General features: G+C 38.1%; 1 protein-coding gene and 1 long non-coding RNA gene across 3 annotated transcripts in view; both read right to left on the reverse strand.

Annotated features, from left to right (window-relative positions):
* rab11fip2 (RAB11 family interacting protein 2 (class I)) overlaps positions 1 to 1,353 on the reverse strand; it is a 35,311-nt gene extending 33,958 nt beyond the window's left edge. Inside the window, exon 1 of one of the 2 annotated variants that reach the window (XM_008430041.2) lies at positions 725 to 1,353. The gene's annotated coding sequence lies outside the window, so the exon portion shown is untranslated. The remainder of the gene's footprint in view (positions 1 to 724) is intronic. The other variant, XM_008430040.2, reaches the window with a different exon arrangement.
* Positions 1,354 to 7,562: 6,209 nt separating this feature from the next.
* On the reverse strand, positions 7,563 to 24,793 carry LOC103477128 (uncharacterized). The gene is made up of 6 exons (XR_535583.2): positions 24,254 to 24,793; positions 23,414 to 23,534; positions 22,146 to 22,255; positions 21,755 to 21,912; positions 15,958 to 16,197; positions 7,563 to 8,371 (listed from the first exon to the last, which is right to left on the reverse strand). It is a non-coding gene; the product is annotated as an uncharacterized LOC103477128 (long non-coding RNA).
* Positions 24,794 to 24,805: the final 12 nt, after the last annotated feature.

The following is a 24,805-nucleotide window of genomic DNA, read 5'->3' on the forward strand; positions in this document are numbered from 1 at the left end:
GTACAGATGTGTAAAATAAAATTAAAACAAATGCAGCAGCATAATCCTGCTCTGAGATGATTAGAAAAATCTAAGTTATTTAAATGGCAGGGGAAGTAATCACGTGTTAAGATTTAAATATTTACCGACACTTATTTGGATTCATAACATTCCCTTTAAGATAAGTGCAACAAACATTTTTTTAAATTTATTGAATATTTATTGATTTTTTTCCAGGGGGAATAAATATGGCCAATTTTTTAAATGGCCTTCTTCAGAAAAACAAGAGAACATGTCAACAAAGTAAGGCAGATTTGTGTTGATCTACTTTAATCTGAAAATAGTAACACAAAAATCACAACAAAGTATTTTAATAATTGAGTAATCTATTGATTATTCTCAATTTATTGAGTAATTTAATAAAATATTCTGTATTAGCTAGTAAAAGAAATATATAAACGAGAAAATTCAAATGAAAAATAGAAAACAAAATGCAAAACGATTCTTTTAGTCTCAAATCTGAAGTGTGAAAAACGTTTCTAAAGCACAAAAACCAGACATAAAACATTTCACATTACGTTTTTAAAAAATTAAAGCATTAATAAACACTGCCTATATAACACTTCACGTTAAGTCACAAACTAAACATAGTTAAGTATAGTTTAATTTTTAACTCTTCTTTATTGGCAAGTACATCAAATTCTGTATTAACAATCACAAAAACATTTAATAAGAAAAACGTCACCTGTTATCAGCCGTTAACGAGCTGGAAGCACGTAGTGGGTTTCCGGTTGAGGTGTCGCAGCATCCAGGACGCGATTTCAGTTTTATACTCCACGCACTGAGCTGTGTTAATTTTTTCTATTTAGTTGAAAATTATTCCAAAATTTTTGACGCTTTTTGCCTCTTTTTGGCGGCGTTTCTTTCCCTCCATCCACGTTTTGCTCCTTAGCTGCTAACAGCGCTTAGCATTCGTCAACAGCTCGTTGGCGGAAATGAGAGCACTGCGCAACACGAATAATCGTCCGGGTGCAACACAGCGCGGTACCTTGAGCGAATTAAAAAAAAACGAGGCCCTTGAATCCTCCTAAACTTGTCCACGTCCACAGTTTGAGTGATTATTAAAACTTTAAAATGACTCAAACTGAATCAAAAGAACAAGAATTCACGTCAAAAATCCAAAATTTTGACGCTTTTTGCCTTTTTTTGGCGGCGTTTCTTTCCCTCCATCCACGTTAGCTCGTTGGGGGAAATGAGAGCACTGCGCAACACGAATAATCGTCCGGGTGCAACACAGCGCGGTACCTTGAGCGAATAAAAAAAAAACTAGGCCCTTGAATCATCCTAAACTTGTCCACGTCCACAGTTTTAGTGATTATTAAAACTTTAAAATGACTCAAACTGAATCAAAAGAACAAGAATCCAGGTTTATCGGTTAAATTTAAAATAGTAACAGAAAAAACTCACTGTTAGAAAACTTCAGTAGCGTTAGCATCTTAAGGTAGCCAAGTTTTAATAACCATTTAAAAATACATCTACGTTGTAAAAACACAAAATCTTACCAAGTGTTTTGGTCCAGTTTCTAGTGTAAATATCTTAGTACACTTGAAATTAGACAAAAGTAACTTTTCAGCACAAAATATGAGTTTGCTTTAAGTAAATGATTTCTTAATATTAATAAAAATGTTCTTATTCCATTGGCAGATTATTTCACTTATAACAACAAATTTTTCCAACGTTAAAGGGCTTTTTCATAAATGTTACATAATTAACTAAAAACAAGCTCTTATATCTTGCTGAAAAGTTGTTTGTGAGTTTGTTTTGTCTTACTTCAAGTGTAACATATTGGTAATAGAAACTAGACAAAAATATTGATTTTGCAGCGTTCCTGTAAAATCAGTCCTACCATCACAAACGTAAACGTGGTGTTTGCTAAGTGTTACCTGGACTTCAACTGGTACCATTTGATTTTGTTAGTTCAATTGTGTTTTATGTAATGCAATGTGTTTTTATCCATCAAGCCAATTGTCATTTTTATATCCGTTAGCAATAAGAGCTACATTTTTTCAGGCTTTTTAAATCTTCACCAGAGGTGCCCGGTTAGCACCACGGATGCTCTCTGCGGTGAGACGGTCCGATTGTCAGTGAAGTATGCGGAGAGCAGCAAAGTGCTCCTTTAAATATTCCTGTTTATATGGACTCCAGATGTGAAAAATATGAAATGCCGTAAATCACCGCAGGCTGATTAACTCTCTGTGTTTAGCCGTTGAAAAATGCATACGTGCATCACTCATGGCTTGAAGCAGATTTATAAAGATTACAGACATGCATATTTTCTAAATAGTGGCAGGTTTTAATGTGGTTTACTGAGCTCACTCAAAGCAAGGCTCCGACTGTCGATTCTTTAAGTCGACACGTCGGTATTTACCGATTTCTCACACATACAAACATGTGCTGCACTGACAGAGCATATGAAGAACCCATTTATAGCAGACTAGAACGTCCAGTAATATCAGCAAATACACGCTTAGAGCTCCTCAAACTGGAAAAACAACTAAGCTGCTCATGTGGATTTTGGCTGTGATGGAAAGATATAAACAGTTTTTATGATAATTTGTAGTAAAAAATGTTTGTGATTATTGTTGAGGACAACCGGCGGTCACAAGAACCTCGTGAAGTCATTACTTCTCGTGTTTATTTTAATACGTTTGCAGCTCAGACAAGTTTTCCTGACAGGAAAACGTTTCCCCACAATGTCTTCTTTTTACTCCAGCGTTCCTCATAAGCAGCTGTGTGCCATTTTCGATGAGGCTACACACACCTACACACACACACACACACACACACACACACACACACACACACACACACACACACACACACACACACACACACACACACACACACACTATCAAACCAGAACAAGTGAGACGTTGATGCGAGTCTCTGCACGCCTCAATGTGTTACTTATGACACATTTCAGAAGCTGTTTTGCGTCGCTGAGAGTTTAATTCGTTTGGTTAGTGTACTTAAGGAACTATATTACATCGCTCCTAATTACTGTTTGGGTTTTTGCACCAAAAACATTGCAGATCTTTAACTCATTCAGACAGTTTTATTTAAATTCCCTTGACTTGACCAGCTGCTCTTACATTTAGCCTTTTTCTATTTTTAGTGATGTAGGTTCAAGCTGCTGCCCAGACTTTCAGTAAAATCCAACATAGATCCATACAATCAGATTTCCTTCTTGTTTTGCTATTCTGTAATTTAAAATATAAACTGTCTTATCACTACAAAATAAGCTAACAGCCACTATCTTCCTCATTTCTGCTCTTGGTGGTTCAGCCAATCAGCAGCAAGGAAAATAAATGGTGGTTCGGGATTGGCTGCTTTGATTAAGTGGCATCGCTTTGGGATTTCAGCTTCCCAAAATGCATTTTCTTTCGAACATTTTAGATATTCTTGACGAATAAATCAAACAGGTGAATTTTCTGCGAACAATTTGGAGTCATGTACCACAGAAAAATCCATGAACACTGAACTCTACATCCATTTTTAATTTTCCTGAATTTTCTCTTCTTTACTTTCATGTTTTTGCTCAAATTCTCTTCAAAACTTTTCATTTGTAATTGTAAATGTTTGCACCAAAAATACAACAAAGTATTAGAGCAGACCTGAAGAACCTGGAGAATATTTCCAGGATTGAAGGACTAATGTCCTAATGGGAGATGTAGAGAAACTCATTCATGCGTTTATCATTAATTACTGCAACAGTATCTTCACAGGTCGGCCTAACAAATCAATCCTCCAGCTGCAGCTGATCCAGAAGCTGCTGCAGGAGTCCTGACTAAAAACAAGAAGATGGAGAACATAACACCAGTTCTACAGTCTCTACACCGGCTCCCTGTAGCTCAGAGAACAGACTTTAAACTCCTGTTGTTAGCTTATAAATCACTGAGCGGATTAAAGATCTGCTGTTGTTGGATCAATCTTCCAGACCGCTCAGGTTCTGGTTCTGTTCTACATCCAGAACCAGAACCAAACCTGGAGAAACAGCATTCAGCTTCTATGCACCACAAATCTGGAACAAAATGCAAACAAACAAACTGAAAAACAGCTGAAACACTGAGCTCCTACAAATCAAGCCTAAACCTGTTAACACGTCAAACTGCCTCGGTGTTGAAATGTGCTAAACAAATAAACTTGACTTGTTCTCCCTTCTGCTTTTGGTGCATTTTTTGAAAACTCCACAGGAAATCCTGTGGTTTGAATTTATCAGTAAGAAATTAAACAAATCAAAAAAATCTAGAAAGAATCTTAAAGTTTTCCTTCAGTTGCAGAACTTTTATTTTCAGTACATTCAGTAAACGGTGAAGCATCAGGAGGAGGCGAGGAAATGTCAGTTTCTGGTTGCTTCTCCTGGTTCCTTGCTTTGTTTGTCAGGTTTTGATTAAATATTAAAAACTTTAAAAGGAAAAACAACATGCACAGAAGACGGGTCACTCAGAAAACAGCCAAATGAATAAACGGGTGAGCAAAGTTTAGTATTGAATAAAAGTCACTGGTTGTTTGTGTTCCTACTTTTTATGACGTTAGAATAAAATAAAAACGATGTGGTTGTTCAAATACAGATGTTTTATGTTGTACATAACATTTCCTATTTGAAGAAAATTTAAATTTGTCAAAATCTTGCTTTAAAAATAAAAAATGCCTCATGCATCAAACGCCAGCGCAGACAAGAAATTTGAGCTCTGACTTACAAAAATTGACATTAATTTGTTGCATGTAATCAAATTTAATTGTCAAACTTACTTTATACTTGTTTAACATGACAAGTTGATGACTTGTTACAAATTAACTCAGTTTTATTTAAGTTGGATCACCTGTTCTTGTTTTTCAGTGTTGTAATGTTCTTGAAATTGGTTCACAAGAAGTCATTTCAAGGGCCGCAAACGGCCCCTGAGCCACACTTTGGACACCGCTGGGTCAGACGAAACTAAGACTGAGCTTTTTAGTATTGAACTTCAATAGCTAAAGAACATTTATTTCTACACTGCAAAAACACAAAATCCCATTTTATCTAGTTTCTGGTGGAAATATTTCAGTACATTTGAAATAAGACAAAACTAACTTACAAGTAACTTTTCAGCAAAATATAAAAGCTTTTTTAGGTGAACGATTCCTCAGCATAGATGAAAAAGTTCCAGTTTTATTGGCAGATTATTTCCCTTATAACACGGAAAAAATGTCTTATAATCTGCCAATAGAACTAGTTCTTTTTTATCAACATTAATGAATCACTTTGCTGAAAAGTTACTTGTAAGTTAGTTTTGTCTCATTTCAAGTGAACTAAAATATTGGCACTAGAACTAAACCAGAAATACTTTACACTATTATTCTACTATTAATACTCAGATTAAAACCTTATATTTTCTAAACCCCTCAGCACTAAAGGCCACATTTTTTAAGGTTTTTTAGATCTGCAGCCAGGTGGAGGTGAGGATTTGTAACGTTCTGGTTGCTTCGCCTGGTTGCTCGTTATGTTTGTCAGGTTTTCCTGCCTGAGTCAGAGGCACAGTGGAGGTCTGTGCAGGTGGCACGGCTGTCAAGCCCTGCAGGGGTTTTCCTCCTTCCTCCTTCTCCTCCTCCTCCTCCCTCTCCACAGGTGCTTATTAGCACATATGAGCTGCCACATGTTCCCAGCCTGGCCAGCGCCCGAGGGGGCAAAATCAGTCTTCGCCCGTAATCTCCACAGCCTGACCGGGCCCTCACTCTCACTAACAGGAGCACATGGCGGAGCGTTTATGAAGTATTACTCTGACGTCCCCCTCCTCCCCTCCCTGTGCTGCAAACTCCTGGATAACCTCTAAAAGCATCTCCTCCTTTATTTCCATACTCGGAGTTTGAGGTCAGGCTGGGAAGGGATTTGATGCAGATAATGCATACGTGTGGGAGATATCTGCTTTCAAAGAGCCATTCGGACTCACGGTCCGCAGCGTTCTCCCTGCAGATATCAAACAGCCCCACCGTCGCTCGAAATGTGTTGCACCTGGTCAGCTTGACAGAAACTCATTGTCATCTTAACGGCCCCCCCACTACGTGAGACCCTTGGATAGTTTGTGTGTGTGTGTGTGTGTGTGTGTGTRKGGGWGAAATGGAAGCTATTGCTTTTGAAGTGGGCATATGGCCGTCGCATTTGCATTTAATGCCCTTCAGATTACTTGTTTTAACTCGTGCTAAACACCTCACTCGGTTGGGGCTAATTTGATGAGGTCATGGTACGACCCCGTGACCCGCTCTCTCCATGTTCTCTAAGTGAAACCAGCTGAGTTACAGAGTGGGAGAAAGGCAGAGGAGGAGTGGGAAACGGACTGAGATTTACAGAGTTGGGGATCCAAGCAAGTGTTTTCCCAAGTCAAACATCTAGTCGCAATTAAAGCAGTTTTTCCACCTGATGGTTCGGCAGATTTGGTTTGATTTGGGACTGAAACTGCAACATTTGTTACATTAATTGAAAAACCTGTACCCCTCCTCGCCTGTGGTGGCGCTGCACCAAGAACTACTGATGGAAAATCACAGAAGAAGACACTGAGCACAGCTTCTTCTTCACAAAATGTAAACAAAAATGTAGTAGTGTCACATTTTAGCGGTTGCAGAATTTCTCTTTTCTCTTTGGTCAAAGATCACGACCAGTTTTTCCCACTAGAACTGGCTTAGCTTGTTTGTTTTGGTTGTATTTACCCAGAATGCCTTGCACTAAAGTCTTCTTCCTGCGTTTGGAGCATTCAGGTCTGCTTTGCATTCACATATACCTTCAAGCTACACTAGAGTTCATTTCAAGAACTGAAGGAGGCAACATGAAAACTTCTGAAAAGGTAACCAAGAGCAACTTCCTTCTTCACGAAATGTAAACAAAAATGGAGAAGGGTCAGATTTTAGCAGTTCTCTTTTGTCTTTGGTTAAAAATCCACGAGTCATTTCTCCTGCTAGCGTTAGCTTAGCGCATTTGTTTTGGTTGTATTTGTCCACTTTCTGTTTCTGGAGCGGTCTCCGGTCCGCTTGGTGTTCACATATGGATTCAAACCGCACCAGAATTCACTTCAACCGAGCCAAGACCGAGGTTTGTATGCAGACCAGAGTTCACTTTTTTTTTCCTAAGTAAGAGTTCAATTACGCATTCATTCCCCCCAAACGAACCAGACGTATTTGTAGGTAAACCAGAATTTGATTAAACTGGACTAAAGAGCTGGTGGGGAAAAAAAGAACTCAGAAGCATCGGACCTGATCGCTTTAGGCCGGAGATGCTGCCTGTTCATCACTGAGCAACACAGAAACTCGACATTGTCTCAACCTTCCAGACCTCTCAGGTCGATACACTTAAAATTTAAATAATTTTTCTCATGTTATAAGTGAAATGATCTGAAACCTTTGACCTAAACAAGCTTCTATTTCTTACTGAAAAGTTACTCGTGATTTAGTTTTGTCTTATTTCAGGTGCACTAAGATATTTGTAGAAATTAGACCAAAACACTTGGTAAAATTTTATGTTTTTGTGTATTTTCATTTAAAAGAAAACAGCAATATTAATAACCGTGTAATATTTGCACAAGATAACCACAATACAACATTCTTATACATTTAAAATCCCTTTTAACCAATAATATTAGCATATGAAAACCAGCCTAGTTTGGCGTGTTTAGCTGCTGCACATCCACTTTCCAAAGGCCGTCTGTGGGACGAGGAAAAGCCTCTTCTGGAATGTGAGTGGGGCTTGATCCGCAGCGGCAAACCGTCTCTTTTCTCCTCAAGTGCTGTCCGGACTCCAGAGAATAGCCCGTTTGGTGTGGGGGGCGACATTTTGCTAACCTCCAAGGCCACCGCCGCGAAGGCGCCTCAAGAGAGCCTCTTTCGTGTCAAAGGGGGAAAGCCATTCAGCTCCAGAACGGCCTCTGGCTTTTGATCAGTTCACAAGTTACAGTTTTACACAGACCCACGTTTTTTTTCTCATGCAAATGGGAAATCTTCAAACAGCGTGCGGAAATACATCTCTCTCAGATGTACCTTAATGGGTAGTGCTTTTAACATGGGAACGTTCACAGCCAAGGACTTTCCTGAAAGCGTCCTCGGCGCAGTGAAAGGCGGCCTCGTCGCCCAGGTGTAGGCGCTTCGCTCTAAGAGATCCTCTCCGGCTCCGGCTTTGTGCGCTCGCAGGAGACTACATTGACTCCCAATTAAGGGATTAGGGGAGAGATTATCGGAACCATTTTCAAAACACATAACATTTACAGGCTTTCCCACAGCACTCTGGATCGCCCGTCTCGTTTTGGCTCACTTAAAGTTTGTTGTTGTAGCTGGAGCAGCTGTTTCTGCGAGGAAGACTGATACTCCACGGCTGCAGGAAAATACGACACAAATCTGCTTTTTTCTGCCCGTATGCAACAAATATCCGACTTTTTCACTGCAGGCTGAACGTCGCAATTCTGATCTTTTCACCCTAAAAATATCTAACTTGGATAAAAATCCAATTGTTTTCATTGTAATGTTGCTTTTAATCTGGTTTCAATGGTGCAAACTTTTATTAACAATATGTTTTTTATACATTTGTTAAAACTGACCTTCTGCCATCTGCAGCACTGCAAAAACACAAAATCTTACCAAATATTTTTGTTTTGTTTCTACCACAAATATCTTTGTTCACTTGAATTAAGACAAAACTAACTCAGAAGTAACTTATCAGCAAAAGATAGAAGCTTGTTTTAAGTAAATAATTCCTTAATATTGATAAAGAAGTTCTGGTTCCACTGGCAGATTACTTACCTTATATTATTGGGGAAATGGATAGTTATAAGTAAATTTATCTGACAATAAAACTAGAAATGTTTTATTAATTTTAAGAATTTATTTACTTAAAACAAAACCTATATCTGGCTGAAAACGTTTAGATTTGTCTTATTTCTCGAAACTAGAACAAAATTTCTTGGTAGGTTTTTGCAAAAACAAAAACCAATCAGAGCCAGGAGGGTCTTACTGCTGTCAATCGTGCTTGTGCATGAGCTGCTCAGACCCTCATAACAGCTCGTTCCTCACAACAGAGCCAGTTGTGAATGCTAATGCTAGTTAGCATAGCCACCAATGGCTGTTTTCCTGTAGTGGTACGTTGTTTTTCCACCATCAGCACATTTATCTACAATAACTCTGAAGAATGTCCCTTTGGGATCAATAAGGTATTTTTTACTTTGAATTTAGCAGCATACATGAGGGTGATTGACAGCTCTAAGACCCGCCTCCTGGCTCTGATTGGTGGTTTTTGACAGAGAGCATTTCTTCAGACACCAATGAGAGCTCAAAGAGGAAATGGATGTTTCTTCACAGATTTTCAATTTGAACAAATATGTTAAAAAAAAACAACATATTTTTAAAAAGTTACTAATGATAGTTGCTATATTTCCATTACAAATTTGTTGATATTCCGCTAACGTACAAGAACACAATTTGGGAATGGCATTGTCTCCACGAAATAAGAAACATGATTAAAATCACAACGTCATCCGGTCGCATTTATCAAACTTCAGCCAAACGATAAAATCAACAGCAGTTTTCATTCCGTTTTGAGACATTTTTGGTTTAAATTGTTTTGAATAAAACGTCGTTTCCTCTTGTTCCAGCTGTGTGGAGTTGGGATGTGTAAACGCAGTAGGTGAGGGTCTTTCCCCAAAACGGCGTGAAGGTGTTGGAGGTTTTACTCTCCATGTTTGGCGTGTTTCTCTTGGCCTTGTTGAATCGCCCCATTATGCTGCTATTAAAGTTCATTCTGCTGGAATATATGGAGGAAGAAAGGAGAGAGAGGAACCAAACTCTCGTCAAGGTCATGTTCCAGTGGAAAGAGCCAACAATGCCAGAGCTAATCCCTCCCCCTCTTCCTCCTCCTCCTCTTCCTCCTCCTCTGACCCCGTCCCGCGGCTCGTAGGACTCCGCGGCGGCAGAAGACGCTCCAACCCGGCCCGCCGCTCCTGGATTATCTCCCAATTACCACCAATTGTGCCGGACGGCATTAATGTAATGTTCTATACTTTTTAATACCGTTTTAATTTTTTTTTTCCTAGATTAACCAGTGGCTCTCTTTCGCCTTTTTCCCTCATTTAAAATAAAAGAGGATGGGGTTTAATTTGGCATTAAGGGGCGTAGAATATGCCAGCAGAGCGTCTGTTGGAGGCATAAAGGGAGAAAATCATTTTAGGGGAGATACTGTGAAGGACTTGTTTGAACCTCACTGTCCTGCTACATTAGCGGGGAAGTCAGCTTTGTGTTGGAATAACATGTTGCCTCACTATTGTGCCCCCTACGGTGTGAGGGTTTGCTGGGTTTGGATTAAGAGACTCCATTACATTACCCTAATAACTGGATAAAGCCGCCTCATCCAGTGCAACTGATCCCCAAGTATTAGCGCTCACGGCTCGTTACTGCAGCTGATCTGCACTGCAAAAACACTAAACATAACCAACCACTTCTGAGCTGCTGCACTGAAAGAAGGCAAAACTAAGTTTTCGGAAACGTATAGGAGCTTGTATAAGTCAGTAATTCTGGAATATTGATGAAGTTAACGAGTTTTTCCACTTATAACAACATTTTCTCTCTTTTTAATCAATATTACAAAATAACTGACAAAACAAGCTTTTACAACTTGCTGAAAAGTTGCTTGTGAGTTATTTTGATCTAATTTCAAGACATTTGCACTAGAAACTAGTAAAAATACTTGGTAAGATTGTGTTTTTGCAGTGTAAATTCAAATTGCAGCGACACTTTTTGCATATTTTCATCTGTAAAAAACTGTCATAATTATAACATCCTTAAAATCCCTTTTTACAAATTATATTTTAAAAATATATATTCCTTAAAAGTTATGTTTTAGTTACTTTTGTCTTATTTCGAGCCCAATAAGATATTTACAACATAAATTAAAAACTTGGTTAAGATTTTGTGTTTTTGCAGTGTGTGAAAGGAAGTTTTTTTAAAACTAAAATTAGTTCAGATTAAATAAAATTGTAATGAAGCAAATTTTCATCTTCAAATAGTTAAAATACAGTTAGAATTAAAGAAAATTTATTTTCTACGTCGATGTTTAAAAAAATTATTTCTTAACATTTGATGTTTTATTTTTTCATAATTCATGCATTTTTATTATAAAAAATTTAATTCTGTGTAAACTTTACATATTTCCTTTAACTTTGGAGCCACTGTAGATAAAAAACAACCAATCAGACATTGTTTAGGTTTTGTGTTTTTGCAGTGCAGCTGATTTCTCATTAAATCGTGCCGATAGGAACTGGAAGGCGGCGGCGGCGGTTTTGGACGCCTCGGTGTGTAAAACGTGTTATTTGTTCAGGAATTTCGGCTGAATTTCACTGACTTGGCAATAAAAGTCGCCCAGCCTTCCTTCAATTTAACGGGCTGAATTATAATCTTTAGTCTGCTATGTGGGGATTTCCACGGCGATGCATTTTATTTTACATTACACATAATTGTCTCTATAAAAGCAGCTCCTCATTATAAAGCATCACAGCTTAATTATACATCTGTTGCAGGTGTTGGGGCACGTCAGCAGTTAAGAAAAAGAAACGCTTTTATGTTGTTTTTTGTTCAGGCGAGTTGAGCTGCTACCACACACTGCGAGGGAAAAATAAAGGAACGAAGGTGAAAAGTGTGCAAGCAAATCGACTGCAGGTGGAGATGAGGAAATTTTATTAAAAATTACAGATCAAAGTGAGTTTATGAAGAATGACCTTCATTACATTATGTTCAGAGAGAGAAAGCGAGCGGAGCCATGCGAACGTTTCAGAACAGATTACATGTGGAGCTTTGATGTTAACTGTCCGGCCCAATTAGGCCCGGGGAAACGCCGGCGCTTTCATGTCGACCCACTCAAAGTTTAGACCTGAATTTATTCACAGCTCCCAACATTTCTGGTTATTAAAACACTAATCAGCACGTTTTCCTGCGCGGAACGGAGAGAAAGCGGGTTTTGGTCGGGATCAGGAGCTGAAAACGAGCGACTCACGCCGGGTCCGCGGTTCTGCGGAGCCGCTCAGCCGGGGTCAGAGGTCAGCGCTCATTAGCAGTCCGGCTTCCCTTCGTAGTGCTAATGTGAGGTCAGGAATCCACAGCCGCAGCTGGCTCGCATTCGGCGCGTCCGAAAACAATCCGCCCGCTGTTCCCGACCCAACCGGGCCGGGCCGACCTTGCCCTTGGGCCATGGCGTCGAACACCGACCCCAGCTGCTGTCAGGACCGGCCGGCCGGCCCGCCTCTTCCTGCAGGTGTTCCGAGCTCCTCCAAGGCCCGAATGCCTTTTGGGTCCCTAATCCCGAACACTTAAGCCCTTCCTGACGGGTTCAGCGCCGGGTCCCGCCGGATCAGCCAATCCAAACACGGCGAGCAGCGAGGGGTCGACCGCCTGCGGCCCTCTGCTTCCCTCCGAAACAAAACGCTCCCACAGATCAGCACCGATCCGATAACCGGCATCGGTACCGATATCTGAACGAATCCAGACCGGGTATCGAATCAGCGACATCGGGTTTTATTACTAACTTTATATTATATTTAAAACGAACCGTTTGAAAGACGGTTTGATGATGTTTATCATTTTACATGTTTGACCAACCTGGTCGATCTGCAACGGAGCAAGAAAACATAAAATGAGGACATTTCCATTAATTTTCTAAAAAAAAAATTAAATAAGGAATTTTTTTAATTTCAAAAGTAAAAGAAATTCTAGAAAAACTTCTACTTTGAGATTTCATAAATTTTTAAGAAATTTTTTAGGACATTTCTGAGTTTGAAAAGTATAAAAAAAACGGCTAGAAAATACTCAGAAATTATGAGATTAATCTAGATTTTTCTAGAAACGCTTTGCGATTAATGTAATTCTTTAGTTTATTTTATATTTACATTTTTTTATTGACAATTGTATTTGTTGGTCTTTTCTGATTGACCTGTTTTGTTGCCTTCGGTTTTTAGAGCGCTGCATAAATGAATGAATGAATTAATAAAATTTAACACATCAGGACTGCATAATTTAAAAAATATATGTTTTCTGTGTCCATTGTACAAAAAAAGTTAAGGTATACATCAAACTCTACATCTAAGGCAAACTTTGCTGCACCCAAATCTGCTTCCCATTACTTAAAAAAACAACTGGTTAAATATAGGAGAAAAATTTACCTAAACTCTGTTTTTATCTCTCAGAATTTGCCAAATATTTTTCCTCTTTTTCCAATCAACACTCTAAAACCAGATGCTTTTAATGCGTAAAATCTGCAAAGCTTTTTTCCAAATAAAGAAACAAATGAATTTTTTTGATATAAGTTTGTACACCCTGCGCTGTAAACGACGCGGCGGCGTCTCGTTTCCCATTCCTCTTCTGCTGTTTCAGTAAACACAGCGGCTCCGGCCTCCACCTGTTTCGAGGAGCTTGAGAAATGGACTTTTCCTGAAAAGTCTCTGACCTTTGACCCCTGCAGAGCGGGAAGGAGGGTCTGCCAGCAGGCAAATGCCCTCCTGTGTGGCCGACTGCCATTTAACCCCATAATTGTTACAAGGCAGCTCCCGGCCCGTCCGAAAAACTCGGTTTTCCGGAAATCGCTCTTAAACAATCAAATAAACGCACATGCGGGGAATTCGCTGCGCCCCGAGGCATCGTGGGTAGCGGAGCTTCACAGGCGGTTTTTACAAATTCAAACCTCTGAATTCACAGAGACGCACCTATTAGCTGTTTAGAGGACAAAATGCTTTCACACGCAGCAGTTTTCTATGGAAAGTTTTTCCTTCCCCCAAACTTTCCCCATTTTATTTCTCAATATTTTTTTTATTAATATTTATATATATGCTCCAAAAAGTTGGGCAATTTTCCTTCTAATGCTAAAAACATGTCAGCTTCTCTGTACTGGTTTTGGCTTTAAAACCAGTACCAGTACTGGTTTTAAAGTACTGGTACTGTACTTTAAAATGAATCAAAAAGTCAATTTTAATGGACTTTTTGATTTAGTTAAAATCAGCAAAGATTGAAGATGCTTTGCAGCATAAATGGAAATATTTTAATCTTATTTGTGATTTATTGTGTTTAAACTGATTAAACCAGGAATATTGGTTACCGATCACTGGCAACAACATCATTAATAAATGTAAAGATTTGACATACAAAGCTAAAGAAACCCAAACAATAATCACAGTTTTGCAAAAAACATAAGACATTTGACATTTACACTTAAAAACAACCAAATATGTGTTTTTTTAAATAACAGAAATTGGTCAACTCAAAATCTGCAGTTGTTACAAAGTGATTTGCACCTAAAAAAACACAGATAAGCTTGATGTAATACATCTGTATTTCTAAAATAAAAGTCTAAAATTGATAAAATAGTGGATAAAACAGCGAATAAATCAATGAATAAATGAGTGAAATATAAAAACATATTCAGTTCAAACTTAAATAAAAACTCAGCATTGGTCAATGTTTTCTCAAATACGTACTTTAGGGTCAAAACTCTCTAGATGAGAGCCTCTAATAAATCACCTGCCAGGTTAGAAGTCACTGAAAACTGATTTAGCGAATTAGCCAAAGCACTTAGAAAAGGGTCAATAAAACTGAAAATAATCTGTTGCTTCTTGTAAAAATGACACTTATGTATAAATAAACTCATCATCTGCATAAAGTCGAACAATCTGAAGATTATTTGTGTAGAACCGAGCCGAAGATTGAACCCTGAGGAACGCCTGCCTTCACCTCTAACGCAGCAGTTCCTTTATGACACGCTTAGTATAGTTTGAAAAATAAAGTCGATATTTCAAACTTTGCAGGCGATAAAGTATTATTTCTACTAAGAAATATCCAGAAAACTGCAAAACAGTGGAAAAAGTTCCACTGGCAGATTATTTCACTTATTTGACAATCGTTACCTAGCAACGCCAGCCAAACCCGTCGCCTAGCAACCAAGTTCTAGTTCCACTGGCTGATTATTTCACTTAAAACATTTTTCCCATGTTATAAGTCAAATAATCTGAAAGTGAAACTAATAATTTTTCATCAATATTAAGGAAATATTCACTTAAAACAAACTCCTATATTTTGCTGAAAAGTAACTTAAAAGTTAGTTTTGTCTAATTTCAAGCATAGTAAGATATTTACACTAAATTTACAAAAATATTTGTTAAGATTTTGTGTTTTTGCAGTGTAGTTACACTAAACTTTTCCAGGTTATAAATCAGGTAAAATTCCCAAATCCCACAACAATAAACAGAGAGTTTATAAATAAAATTACTTAGTATTTGGTAGAATTACATATTAAGCTGCTTCCATAAGCTTGTGTGTTTTTAGATTTAATTATTCAAGTTTTTATCTATGTGTGTTCACAGGAAATATTAGCTACACTGCAAAAAAAAATATTTGGTCTAGTTTCTAGTGGAAACATCTTAGTGCACTTTAAATGAGACAAAACTAACTTATAAATAACTTTTCAGTGAAATAAAAAACCTTGTTTTAAATAAATAATTCCAGAATATTGACGGCAGATTATTTCACTATTTTTTCATGATGCAAGTAAAATAATCTGCCAGTGGAAGTAAAACTTTTTCACCAATATTAAAGAAGCTCCAATATCTTCCTGAGAAGTTACTTGTGTTATTTCAAGTGTACTAAGATATTTGCACAAAAAACTAGACCAAAAATACTTGGTAAGATTTAGTTTTTGCAGTGCATGATGTGTAATTAGACCTGAAAATGAGGTTTTATTGAAATCGAATGGGTTGGATTCTGTGTTATGGGGTGAATTTGTGTTATATAAATAATCAGAATGTGAGCTAATAAAGCAAATGAGTGAAATTAAAGTGAAATGTTCTGCGCTGCTCGCTCAGATTGTTCCCATGTTGTTTTTCCTGGGCTCCCTGTCGGCTCCAGCCTGTGTTGTAGATACAGTATCCACTTTACCTTTATCACGCGCCGCTCTGGCCCATCAGCTTTCTGCGTGGTTGGCTGCACTTGGTTATTTTTTCCATCCCTGCACATTTGCTTTTCGCTCGGCGCTCACCTCCACACTCGGGCTTATAGAGTGTTTCTCCTTTTCCTCTGATAGCGGCGCGCTCGGTGATTGCTTCCCAGGATCAGAGCGGCGCGCGGGCGGCTCAGCATACCACACATGCTGCGGGATCAAAGGTCACTCTTGGAAGCCTGGGATTATGGGGAGAGGGAAGAGGTAAAATTATATTTTTTATCAGTTTTTTTTTTTGCTTTGTTTTTGATCCCACGCCACCTCTCACCACGGCAACCTTCGCGCTCAAGTGTTAGCTTTCACTGAGTGTTGAGGTTTGTTGACGTTTTAGGAACAACAGATTGGCTGCGGCCTTGAGCGGCGGCGCTCTAAAGAGACTCCAAGGTCAGTGGATGTGGGAACAGCCGCCGTCTCCCGGGTCCGACGGAAAAAGCCACCGAATCAAAGCCGGCTCATGAGTGATGCGTTCGCTGAGGTCACGGCTATTTATTACCGTCACATGAGCAGCGGCTGCAGAATACTGTTGACACCTGATGTGTGTCATCAGCAGGTGTGAATGAGTTTTCTCTAAGTGGAAACAGCGTTATAAAGCTGACTGAAACCCTGTGTTTACCTGCTGCATTACTCTGTCTGTGTGTTTTACCACTTCTCACCCCGTACACTGCAAAAACACAAAATCTTACCAAGTATTTTGGTCTAATTCTAGTGCAAATATCTTGAAATAACACAAAATTTACTTCTGGGCAGGATATAGGAGCTTATTTTAGGTCAATAATTCCTTAATTTTGTTGAAACAGTTCTTGTTATAAGTGAAATAATCTGTCAGTAGAATTAGGAATTTTTTATCAATGCTAAGGAATGTCTTACTTGGTATAATTTTGTATTTTTGCAGTGTACACCAGTACTTATGGTCTAGTTTCTTCTGTAAATATCTTAGTACACGTGAAATAAGACAAAATTAACTTACAATTAAGTTTTCAGCAAGATATCGAAGCTTGATTTAAGTCAGTAGCTCCTTAATATTGAGAAAATGAGAGAAAAAAATTACAAGTGAAATAATTTGCCAGTGAAACTAGTACATTTTATTAGTATTCAAGAATTATTCACTTAAATCAAACTCCTATATCAGTGTTGTGTTATTTCAAGTGTACTAAGATATTTATGAGAAACTAGACAAAAACACTTGGTGTACACTGCAAAAACACATTATGTTACTGGGTAAGATATAGGAGCTTGTTTTAAGTCAATAATTACTTAATATTGATGAAAACGTTCTTGTTCCATTGGCCAATTATTTAATTTATAAAACATTTTCCCCTCTTTTCATCAAGATTAAACTCTTGAATCTTGCTAAAAAGTTTATTGTAAGTTAGTTTTATCTTATTTCAGATGAACTAAGATTCATTTACACATCAGAGGAAAAGAATGAAGCTGAAGAATCTGATCTCGCACTGCAAAAAACACCTGGTTTAGTTTCTAGTGTAAATATCTAAGCACACTTGAAGTAAAACAAAATTAACTTTTCAGTAAGAAGTAAGAGCTTGTTTAAGTTAGTAATTCCTTAAAATTCATTAAATTAGTTCTTGTTTCATTGGTAGATTATTTCACTTAAGGAAGTATTTACTTAAAAACGCTCTTATTTAATTTAGTTTATTTTGAACAATTAAAATACAGATCAAAGGTATTAAAAATTACAATAATAATAATTCAGAAAGAGTGAAAATCCTAAAGGGCTTATTATATAAAGCCTGTAATTAAAATATTTAATCCAAGAATACAATCCATCAGTTCGTCATAAAATACAATATAACATAAAAACACATCTACAAACTACAACATATGTAATATATCCTGCTACATTGTTGTAACAAGAAATATTGTTACAACAATGTAAATCTCTTATCTTGCTAAAAAGTTACTTCTCAGTTAGTTTTGTCTTACACTAGAAGCTAAACTAAAAATACTTGGTAAGATTTTCTGTTTTTACAGTGCAAAGCCCATTTGTTTCAATAAATATTACATTGTGAGGACCGACTGCTCCGTATGGGGCCCCAAAGATAAGAAGACGAAGAAGAAGTAGTGCTGGTGAAGGTAAAAAGAACCACTCAATGTGTGTGTGTGTGTGTGTGTGTGTGCGTATGTGCGCATGTGTGTGTGTGAGTGTGTGTGTGTGTGTGTGTGAAGATGCTCCTAACTACCCAGAGCTTCGGCTCGCAGTGTGAAATCGGAGCAGAAAGGAGTTTATTGTATTTATGTGAAAAATGTTCACATTTAAAAACAATGAAGTGAAAACACTCAGAGTGTGTCGTTCACTCAGCGTTTTAATTTCAAGGCTGTTGTTATAAACATCCGCTCTGCTCTCAACATCAAACACACACACACACACACACACACACACACACACACACACACACACACACACACACAGTCAGCTGTGTTAATTATTACATCACTAAAAGTATTAGCCTATGGGTTTTATATCTAAAAAGGTTTTTATTCAAATCAATTTAAAGGTTTCTAAACATGCAGAGATATTAAATAAATTTAGTATTTTATATAAAATACTAGAGATAGATAGATAGATAGATAGATAGATAGATAGATAGATAGATAGATAGATAGATAGATAGATAGATAGATAGATAGATAGATAGATAGATTTTCTGCATTAAAATGGTTTTTTATTGGTTTTCTAATATCATATGTCATTTTTATTAGCTGATATCTGAAAATCGTCATAATTAACAGAAATAAAGACGTTCAAACATTAATCTGTATGTAATTAATCTGTTTAATGTGTTTTACTTGGTGATAAAGTTTCTGAAATAAATTAACTTATGGACTCGTTCTGTATAGAAATATATAAGAATAAACATTTATACAGTGAGAGCGTAGCCGTATAAATAAATGTCAAATAAAAAATAAAAATAATATTAAAGTATATCATTATAAAGAATAGAAATAACCTTTAGCGACAAGACGGCCCAGTCAAAACCTGAATAAAGTTACCCTGAGTTCTTCAAATCAATCACAATTGGTGTCAAACATTTGTACTGCTAACATTTTAAAAATATTAGTAAATGTTTCCAGAGGTCATCAAAGGTCAACCAGCTCCGCTACTTTCTTTTAGTGTTAAAAAGCATAACAGCACAAACAAAGTGTCTCTGCACAAATATTTGATGCCAGTTGCATTTAATTTGAAGAAGGTGGAGGAGGCAACTTCACCCAGGTGTAGTCAAAGCCTGTGGATGCACACAGATAAAAACGGTGAGTATTGGGGCCATCCTGAGAAAAACTAAAATAAAATGAAGATATAATGAGAATAAAGTCAGAAAATTACAACGATAAAGTCATAATAATCCAAGAATAAAGTCATAATTTCACAAGAATAAAATCGTATGAGAATAAAGTCTAAATAATGCAAGAATGAAGTTGTGATATGAGAATACAGTATTTCAAGAATAAAGTCATAATGTTAAATGTATAAAGTCGTATGAGAATAAAGTTAGAAAGATAAGAGAGTGATGTCAAAATAAAGTTATAGAATAACAATATAATCTGAGAATGAAGTCATAATATGAACTTTATTCATATTATGACTGAGAATCAGAATATTCTCATATTATGATTTAATGAGAATAAATCATAACATGATTTATTATTTCACCTTTCTTCTCGTAATTTAATTTTTACATTTTCTTAGTGCGTCCCTAATAAAAGGTGACATACATTTCTGTTTCCTTAATGTGGAATTATTATGGTAAAAGCTGATATATTTCATCTTATGATCTACTAATTCATCTGCAGTAAAGGGATAAAAGTGGCTAAAGTAGAAAAATTAAGTGTAAATTATTACATTTCCTGATTTCCAGCCTCTGCTGCTGCTGCCTGGGTGAAGCTGGCGGCTGTGATTTCTGCTGCTCTCTCAGAGCCGGAGCGAAGCATTAAGTGCTGTGTTATTTACACATCATAAGCCAGTCTATTATATTGACATCCAGACGACCCGGTCCGGCACCGCTCCGCGCACCGCGCCGCCTCGCTCTGTTTGCGCTCAACGCCGGCATGCTGATTGGGTGATTTCCACCGATATGACATTCCAACGCTGCGGACCGCGCGCCGCATCGTTTCAGTCCGAAAGCATTCATTACCCGGCGAGAAATGAGACAAAAGGTCAAGGAAGGGTGGAGCCATGTGAAGTGGAGGTGGGGTTTACAATCCACTTGGGGATTAAGTTATCTCTTATATCTCTTACTTACAATAAATCCACACGTCTCCATCTGAAATGGCTTGTTTAAACTGTAGAGGAGCATGAAGCAAATGTTTGACTTTATTTAAAATTCATTGTTCGGTATTACATTGCCGGCCGGGGTGAGCCCTGGGACTCCGAAAGGTGAGCATACAGGCAGAATGGGCTTTTTTTTTCTTTTTACATTATTACTATTCTGATCCTGGAATTGCAGAATTGCCATCCGGTTGTTGTCCTCCACTCCGTGCTGCCATTTACCAACAGCATCAAAATATTTGACATCCTATAATGGGATTGCATCCAGAGTAATTCCTGTAACTGCTCTTGACATAAGTGCCCCAAGTAAAATAAATCTCTGTGAACCATTTAAAAGCATTAATGCAGATAAAGGAGAATACATTTCCTCTGCCTCAGATTATTAGAATATGAGAGAGTAATCGTCTCTGTAGGCTCTGCAGCATCTCTGACGGCACAAAAATGGACTTTAAACTGAAAAAAATGTATAACATTGCTGTTTGTATTTTTGGAGATCTTTAATTTACATCGTTTATTTAATGCAATCATTTTATCCACAATTTCAAGAACCAAACACACAAGTTTCCACTGAAAATTTGCAATTATAGCAGATATTTTCAATATTTCGCAGCTTAAAACATTTATTACAGTATTTTAGTATAAACTATTTGTTTTTTTTTGTTACTTTATTACACTCGTAAGTCGTGAAAATGAAACGTAGGAGCGCAGGGGAGTGATTCCAACACATAAAGTGAAAATATTGGATTTTTCGTGTGGACTGAAACTCCCGTCGGTCCCGTCTGACCTCACCGTAAACTCCAGAGAGTAAATTAAGGGGTTCAGGTGAAACCTCTGGACTTTATTAGCAGCATTTTGGGGCTTCGCTTATGGAGAACAGAAAGTGTTTCCCATAAACGTCCAGCAGTAAATTTATAAAATTTAAAAACATTTAACACTATATGCATGTGTTTGAAATGACTTATGAACATATTTTGGTCCAGTTGTTTAAATAATAGATAAATTGAGTAAAAAACTAAATAATTTAAGTTGGTCTCCTTCTATGTTTTGGACAAAAAGCGACAAATTCTCCCTAAAGGTAAATTAACTAAAAAATAAAACTGATTAAATACTTAAAGGGAAATTTAATGTTGTTGTGACTCATATTAATTCAAATTATTCAAGTTTAATTTACTGTTTCCACCAAAAAGTCATTCTTAATATATTTTGTCTCCTAAATCAGCTAAATTTAAATTACTTGATGTTTTTATGCATAATTTTGACACAGAAAGCAGATTAAAGGACAGAATGATAAAATCAGAAGTCTTTACGTTGTAAAAGTCTGTTTGCTTTAACTTTTCTGACCTCTTACTCCCAGTGACCTGCACTGAGAAACTGGATGGCAAAAGAAACAATAAAACAAACGGGAAGTCGATGGGAATCCGTGATAAACCTGGCAGACAATTTCCCGTTCTCACCTCCGCCGGGAGCCGCAGCACCCACCGGATCCGGGGCGGGGTCGGGGGTCGGGGTCCCACCGGGAGAGCCTCTCTGTGGTTATCATGCTCCATCTAGTGGCTGCACAGGGTTAGACGAGGAAGAGGAGGAAGAGGAGGCCGGCATCAATTACCTGCTCCTGAAAGAAAACGGCAACACAGTGTAAAGATTTATTTTCTCTCTTTGATTAAAAGTCAACTTTCCCTGCTTACGGTTATAAAATGAAAAGAAAACAGACATAATTGGGTTAAATTTGATGATATGTTTGAACATCATCTTTAATATGCTTCATAAAGGAGTGCAAGTCTTGCATGTGCAAATTAAATCCTGTTCAGGGGAACAGTGTTGAGACTGAAGCGATGCGCGGCTCACGTTACACAGAGATGAGGCTGCGGGACGTGCGAACGCGTCGCCCTCCTGCTCCTCCGCTCATCACGTCCAACTGGAAAGTGATCTTCAGCGAATTCCCATTGTGAGCCTCTCTGCAGTAAACGCAACAAAATTGATCTCAGGTCTCTCCCGAGTTTGCAGATGGGAGCGTTTTAGTCGCTCCTGGTGGCAATTTCCAAACATGCAAAGCTGGGAGGTCGCCACGGCAACCTGCGAGCCAAACGCAGGACTTCCACCTGCCTGCTAACTTTTTCAGGGGCGCCGCTTTCCCGCTTGAAAGAGGAGAAATGAGAGGGTGATGGTCAGACAACCTGTTAACAATTCATCCAGATTCTGGTGTGTGTGTGTGTGTGTGTGTGTGTGTGTGAACCCGGTTTTTATATCTTTCTGGGGACCTATGGCTGTCTAAATGTGGGGTGGTCGGGACACTGCTTCTTATGGGGACATTTTTTGGTCCGCATGAGGGGAAACACTGTTTTTGGGGTAGGGGTTAAGTTTAGGATTAAGGTGCGAATTGAGTTTTGACGAGGGTTAGAGGTTAAGCATGTAATGGTTAGGGTAAGTGTTAGCCTGTAGAAAATGAATGGAAGCCAATAGAAAGTCCCCACAAGATATGAAAACATGACGTGTGTGTGTGTGTGTGTGTGTGTGTGTGTGTGTGTGTGTGTGTGTGTGTGTGTGTGTGTGCCAGTTGGAGGCTCTGCTAATGTATTGTGACTCCTGCTGTCAGCGGTTCGGCTCTGCTCCATCTTGCTGTGATTTCAGGCCATCTCCACTGCAGAGTGGCCCGCAACAGTTCGTTCTACACCTCCATGTTTTGAGAGAGTAAAGCACCATGTGGCCCAGCTGGGCTAAACATGCTCCTGCTGAAAAGGACAATCAAACCGTTTTGTGGTGCATTTATGTCCTGCTTGTACTTTACGGCTTCCAGACTCTGAATAGCCCTGGACTTTTTTACTCAATAAACCTCAAGAGAATATTTGGTTTATTTTACATCAACGGCACTGAGCTGCTTGATGTGGAGTACAGTTACAATGTGAAAACCAAACTTACTACATTTCTAGCGAAAAAAAAATTATAATTTCTATTTGCAAGCAAAATTCAATTTAACTTCACCGTTTAAAAAATGTGCAGCAGTAATGACAATCTTTACTATGGAAAAAAAGAGATTTCAAACTTTAAAGAGGAGCAGCACAAGCAAATGAAGCGGATTAGCAGAGCTTGGAAACAAATGATGGTGTCTCTCCTACCTGCATATTAAGCTGTTAGCATGTTGGGCTGTCATCAGACCCTCTTCAGTCAGAGGCCTCTTCAGATTTGCTGTAAGACTGACTGCTACTGGAGATCATTCCTGCCCGCAGCATCACAACTCTATAAAGACAGATATGAGTTACTACATTCAAACTCCCTTTGGGATAAATAATGTTTATTTTGTTGAAGCTGTATTTAGAATCATATAGCTTCAGTAAAAGTGGTTCTTGAATCATGGGGTCTACTTAGTTTTTCATTCACAACTTTTTATATTTCTTCAGAATATGCTGTGTGCAGTTTCTGAGCAGGGTGAAATGTTTTGACATTACTGCCTTAGAACTGCAGTGATTTTTATAAAAAATATGTATTTTTATATATATATTTGTTGAAACTATCCAAAATAATCCATTAAAAACTTTTAGCTCCTCTGCCTTCACCCAATGCTAACTAGAAACAACCAATCAGAGCCAGGAGGAGGGTCTTAGCGCTGTCAATCACCCTATGTGTAGCTCTCTGTTTTACTGCAGCTAGTGTACTGCCAATGCTCAGGCTCATTACATAGCCACCGATGACGGCGAATAAACTATTTCCTGTAATAAGTTGTTTCTCCACCATTAGGACATTTAGCAACATGTTCACAGGATTGATTGACAGCACTAAGACCGTCCTCCTGGCTCTGATTGGTTGTTTTTGTGGGGAAAAGGTGGAGGAAATCGATCTTTTCACTGATAATTTGTCTCATATTCTGTTGTCACAACATAACAGTTGTAACAAATATGTAAAAAACATTTTTTTTATAAAAGTTACAAACCTCAGATTTAAATGTAAGAAAAACTGACCTGAGCGCCTGGAGGGTAAAGTTGCTCTGAAAGGTTAAAGGACATCTTGTTGTCTGTTTCAATCCATTTGTTCTTCATTCTTCTAATCAGCACTAATCACTTCAGTTTCATTTGTCCAAGCGGTGGATGAAGCAATCCCTGAAGCCAAAGCTGCTCATTCATTAGATTGTTTTAATGTGCCTGAAAGCAGTTGTGCAAATAAACAAGCCGTTACAGCGAAACGAGAGGAATCCCTTCAACCCAGCAGGGACCGCAGCTCCAACTTGTGCCTTTTATCATATTAATCCCACGCAACGTCATTTCTCAGGTCCACGAGAAGGACTTATAAATTGCCTCTAATAGGCTTCAAATCAAGCACTAATTAAAACTGCATTAACCTTAATGAATCCGAAAAACTGAGACCCCAATTTATTGGAGTTGTGTTTATACAAGAGCTGCCTTCAATAATACATGACGCAATAAGCGGCTGAGTGGGATGAGCTGCTCTTCCTAATGCGAACCTCCTGTGTGTGTGTGTGTGTGTGTGTGTGTGTGTGTGTGTGTGTGTGTGTG

This window comes from Poecilia reticulata, linkage group LG15, assembly GCF_000633615.1.
Source record: "Poecilia reticulata strain Guanapo linkage group LG15, Guppy_female_1.0+MT, whole genome shotgun sequence".
NCBI lineage: Eukaryota > Metazoa > Chordata > Actinopteri > Cyprinodontiformes > Poeciliidae > Poecilia > Poecilia reticulata.